Source organism: Crocodylus siamensis, chromosome 4 (genome assembly GCF_052110815.1).
Source record: "Crocodylus siamensis isolate JL-2025a chromosome 4, ASM5211081v1, whole genome shotgun sequence".
Classification (NCBI taxonomy): domain Eukaryota; kingdom Metazoa; phylum Chordata; order Crocodylia; family Crocodylidae; genus Crocodylus; species Crocodylus siamensis.
Window position 1 is genome coordinate 7,991,365 of NC_143398.1, and position 6,000 is coordinate 7,997,364.

Consider the following 6,000-nt stretch of genomic DNA (forward strand, 5'->3'; position numbering starts at 1 on the left):
AGTGACGGGTCTGAGCATCAATTGCTCATCATTGCAGGGGGAATTATCAGCCTAAGTGGTTAGATCAGCTTGGGGCTCTGTGCTCACAAAGCAAAATGCCCATCTTGCCCACTATAATGATGCCAGTCTCTGCTTTGTTTCCCTTTCTGCTTTTATCTTTGTGCCTCTTTCAAGTTCCTTTCCATGTAATTTCTGTTTCCCTTAAACCTGCTGCTTCTCTGAGGCCCCCAGATAATGAGTGCTGTTGTGCACAATTTTTGTATTACTTTGATTTGAATACCCCCTCCCCATTCACACAGCTGTAAAGATCTTACTGGTATTATTTGTTCCAAAAGGTTTACAGCAATAATCTACAGGAATGTAACAATGTTTGCATTGGACAGAGGCTAGTTTTTAACTAATTAGATTTTTTAAGTCACACAGGAATTAAAAGAAATCTGTTCACAAACTATTGCACGGGCCTGAAGATATCAGTTTAGTCACTTTCTTCTAGATAAATGGTCTTTGAGTACTGTACAAATGCACATTACAGTAGCGCTCAGGTTCATGACTGGGACTGAATACATGCTGTAACAATACTAATACTAATACTAAAAGCATCATGGTTCTAAATTACCGTGATTCACTGTATTCAGTCCAGTGTGTTTGGTCATTTTTCAGAGTTTCAAGTCTTTAGGCTAGCCACGTATTCTTTTGGAGCACAAATAGAGAAATGATGCTGTAACAATTTAGTTTGTAAAAGTTCTAGGTTTGTTTGGAAATATTCAAGTCTCCCCATTGCTGTACTAGCCAATTGGTCCCTCAAGACAAGTGTCAAAAGTATTTAACTTCTGAACTTCCATTGAATCAGTAAGATATAGGTGCCTCGATTCCATTTTAAAATCTGGCCCTGTTATTTTTACCACGTGTTCAGTTGATCTTCTCTCTACCTTTTTCCGTCCGACATTAGCAACAGTTTTTTATCACACCTTTTTGTAGTAACTTCTCAAATTGCCCATCCCAACTTTTCTACCCTGGAGAACACATAACATCAGCAGTCTCCCAATGCCTGACAAAGGGTGTTTGTGCCCAAAAGCTTGTAAAGAACAATTTCCCCAACTATTTATTTGGTCTAATAAGATACCGCATGTATCTGAAGAACCTTGCCTTCAGATCTACATCTTCAACCTTTACTGTCTAAACATCTATTACCACTTCCTGAGCTTGATGTGTTGAAGCAATGCATTGCTTTTTTTGTTGTAACACTTAGGGGATACATGGGTAATGCTTAAACAAATGGGTAATGCTTAAACAAAGGGTGAGAAGGATGAGGGTTGATTATCAGTTAAGGAGGAAAAAGGGCATTCTTTTGTTATCTTCACTTAATATTTGACACTTCCGGCAATAAAACCTGTTCTTCTTTCTCAAGGGCCTAACTTTGAGCACTCAAGTGGGAAAACAGTGCATTTAAAATACCCTAGCAAGTGACCAGGGATGTATTTGGTAGCTGTGTTGCTCTGAGACAAAAAAATACAAAAATCTAGATCTCTTGGTTCAGAAATGATGCCTTTGAAGTTGGTCTAATAAAAGGTATCATATCTGAACCAAGAGATCTATGTTTTTGCATTTCTAGTAAGTGACCTGATTTTTCAGATGTGCTGAGTCTGCTGTAACTCTTACCTGAGCCAAATTAGGAAAAATAGGGTATATTTTCCAGGAGCCAGCTTCAATGCCTAACTTCTGTAAAATAATCTAGCTTTCGGTTTAAGCCAAGAGCTGACTAAAGATAAAGGTGGTAGCTGTGTTGGTCTAAAGGTAAAAGCAGTCAGCCTGGTAGAGGTGATATCTCTTATTAGACCAACTGGATAGTTGCAAAATACATATTTTTTGCAACTGTTGAGTTGTTCTAATAAATGATATCACCTCTACCACACTGACTGAGGTGACCAAGTAGGTTTTTAAGACCTGGGTACATAAAGCCTTGGCTGGGCAGATGTAGATGGGATGGTCCTACTTTGATCTGAGCACAGAATCAGAGAAAAAGAGGGTTGGAAGGGGGACCTCAAGTTATCTAAAATCTAGATGATCTCCTCTAGTCCCTTCCAACCCTCATTTTCTCTGATTTCTCTCCCTGGTACGTCATATGGAAATCAACCAGCAGCCAGCTGAGATTTACCAGCAAGTTAAATCATCTCATTTTTTGTCTTTAAACAGCACTGAAATGCTGAACTGCAAGTGGGACACCACTGTGCTCAGAAATAATACAACTAGGCAGCCCAAGCTTCGGAGAATTTATTGTGTAACTAGGCATGAGAGAGACTGAGAGGAGAACAGGCCCAGAGGTGGTGAGGCTTTCCCCAGGTTTCACAGCAGGTCAATAATAAAGATGGGATTACATCCCAGTTCTTTGGGGTTTACAAAATCGTTGCAATGTACCCAGAAGGGAGTTCAGTTTTGTTGTAACTGCCGAATATGGCAACTCCTCAGCCTTGAACCTGCTCAATTCTCTGCAGTCTAAAAAAAGGTGGGTGTAATTTTTTGCTGCAATTTGTGTCAAAGTTACCTGTGTTTGAGTTACGTAAGGTTTGAAATCTAAACTGAAGCGTGCTGTGGGTATGAATGCCCAGGCTTTTTTACCTGGAATACGGGTGTAGACAGGAATATGCAGTTAAGACAATAGCACTGTATCAGCAGGGTGTTGCTGTGTGGATAAACAGGCACCTTCGTGCCAGCTTCTGTCTTTAAGCAGCTCTTTGGTAACGAGATCAATGTCTCTGTAGAATGAGGCTCTGAAACCGGCTTTTCGTAAAGAAGAAAGCCACAAGGGGATTCTTCCTTTTTTTGGCTAACACAGCAACACCTGCATGAGAAGCCTCAATTAGGATGAGCTGTGTAATCCCTATTCAATTAGGAGCAGGAAAGCAAAATGCTCCTGCAATTCCAAAATCTGCTCAGAATGACATATTTAGAAGTCCTATTTTGAATGACCATATTTACTTGCATACCACATGCGCCCCCCACAAAACTGAGTGGAGGGGAGGGATGTTTTAAGCAAGGAAGGTGATTTCTGTGCGGGAATGGAGGCATAGGGACACTGAAATGACCTGCTGGGGCTGTGCTGCCTTCCTGCGTGCAGGAGGGGTAGAGAGTCCAGTTCACAGTCACTCGCCCTGTCCCTCCAGCTTTAACCCTGTCACAGCTGCTACTGCCTTGGCAGCTCTGTGGCTACGCCAGGCTTCAAGTTCAAGCTTTAAAGTTGCAAGGAGGGAGTAAATGATGCTGAATTCCACTGAGAATATGGAGCCAAGGTGAGGCCGTGTAGCCTGAAAGACTTAAAAAAAAAAAAAAAAAAATCTTTCTTAATTCTGCCTTGCCAAAACAAGGTACGTGTCTTATCTGGGGGGTGCCTGGGATGGTTACTTCATATAATCCTTTTTGAAGATCTGCATGCTGTTTACTTCCTTCTTAACAATGGGATGCTGTTGATTTCTCAGTGTCTGCTATCACCCCAGAGCCTTTCCCGCACACCTTAGCTGCATCCAGATGAGTGCCGCTGTGCGGTACGTGGCGCTGGAGACACGTCTGCAGCACCGCATACCCCACGTTCCATTGTTTGTGCTGCAAGGGAGCAGTGGGGAGGGGGTTTTTTGACTCCTGGATATCCAGGGGTCGAGGAAAAAAGTGGCGGTGTGCACGCGGTGGTGGCGTGCACGCGGTAGTAGTGCGTACCACCTGAAGCTGGAGCCTGGCCACCCGGAGCTGCACTCTGCTGCCAGACAGGCTCCATGTGGCAGGATCGCCACTGCTGCAGCCCTGGGAGACCCGCTTGACCCCAGGTAAGGCTGCTGGGGTCAGCCCAGTGCTGACCCCAGCCTCCCCTATCTCACCCAAGGTAATTTGCTGCACGCTAGCATGCGTGTGGCCCAGGGACAACTAGCAGCGGCACAAGGTACGCTGCCACTGGTTCTCCCCAGAGAACCAAACGTCCATGCACATCTGGACATGGCCTTTCTGTCCAACCTGTCATCTTGAATCTCTAATTCACATGGTTGCGCTCTAAGTGTAGTTTGTACTTGGCCTTATTGAATTGCATTCTGTTTATTTTGGATTGTTTCTTCCATTTGCTCAGATCATTTTTGACTTCTAATACTGTCCTTCCAACCTGCTTGCGGTCCATCCAGTCTTGCTATTGTGCAATAAGTGTGCTCTCTCTCCCATGAGCCAAGTAATTAGTGAAAATAATCGTATGGGACCTGGGCAGGCCCCCGCAGAGCCCCACTTAATACATCCTTCCCCGTGGAGAGTGAACCACTGAAACTCTTGTGAGTAGTTTTTTCAACCATTTGTCTTAGTATCAGAAGCCTTATAGAAGTCAAAATATGTCTTTCATGAGATTCTCACGAGCAAGGGAGGATCTCTAGTGTAGACAACACAACTCTATCGTGTCTTCTGCTTCTTAGTAAGGCCTGTTATCTTGTCATAAAAGGAAATTAGGTTGGTTTGACCTGGTTAGGACGCTGACAAATTCATACTGCATCTCATCATGCACCTCACTTAAAATAGCTGTGGTGCAGGATCATTTACTGGAAGTCTCAGCAGAGAGGTCAAGGGGTTGAATTGACAATGAAGACTGAATTAGTCTCTTAGCCCTAGAGATTTGGTTTCCTGCATGTCACTGCAATGGGACGGTATGGGAAAGCCTAGACCACACATGCTGGGCTCAGCAGAAGACATAACTTTACAAGGCTGTCAAACCAGGCTTTTCTCACACACTTAGTTTATACAACCATTAAAAATAAAGGAGGGAGAGTTTTTAAGATGGGAAGACAGCAGGAGTGCAAATGCCAATACAAATACATGCGGGTGCTTATCATGTGCAATGATGGATTGGGCTCTTAAGAGACTTTAGTGATGAAAGACATTTGGCCTTAGAAGAGACATACGGATTGATACTACTAGGAAGTATGCTTATCACATTAAATAGGCATGAGGACATCACTTATAAAAATGGGACACGCAAGATTGACATTTCTGCTTCAAAATTCTTGCAAATACAAAACCCGCAGGTTGCAGACTGGCATTTTCTAAGCCGCTTGTTTGCAATTTCATACCACAGGAGTGTGACACTGTGACAGATAAGAAAAGGCTATAGGGCAAATGGAAGAAAATTTGAATTTTGAAGAAAAATTGTGACTTCAACCTGGGCGATGTTTGCTGGACTTCTCATGCAGCTGGTAACATTTCCTGAAAATTTCCAAAAATAATAGGTAATTTAATGCACAAATCCTTCACCCAGCTCAGGCCAACTCGTAACTTTGCTGTGCTGCACAAAGAATTAACTGAAGGTGCACAGATCCTAATCTGAACTTATTTACCATGATCGGAAAAAAGATGCTGGGTGCAAGATGGTGTGGGAGTGGCAATGAATCAGAAGTTTAGTCTCAAGAATGGAAGAAAGGCAAAGTTAGCAGCAATGAAGATCAGTAGGTAAATATTTAGGAGATGGGCAAAGAAACTCCCTGAAATGTCAGAGCTCAAAGAGCCTAAAAATGTATTTTCTTAAACACAAGGCATAGAAAACCCTTGGTTGGGTTTACCACTGCAGATGGTCAGAACAGCAAGGCAGAGCTGTTTTCTTGCATTTGGGACAATGCAGGAAGGAAGTATGCATCCCTTCCACGTGAAGTGATGGACAGGGCAGAAACTTTTCCGCAGGTAACAAGGAAGCAGGACTCCTCCTGGGGTCTTGCTCTGTGTGTGTGCAGATTCATGCGTAATCTCAGAGAAACCTCCGTATTATTTCAAGCCTCTGTTTATACATCTCTAAAATGGGCTTAACAACAAATGAGCGTCTCATGTTTTTAGTTGGAAGCTGTTGTGGATGGGCAGGTTGTCTAATTATAACAAAATATTTTTCTAAAAATAATCTCCTGTAGGAGTCCTTTTGGAGACGTCTAGACTCTCCCTTCCTTTTCCCAGCCCCCTCCAGGCATTTCTTAGTTTTCCAGTACGGAAGTGTCT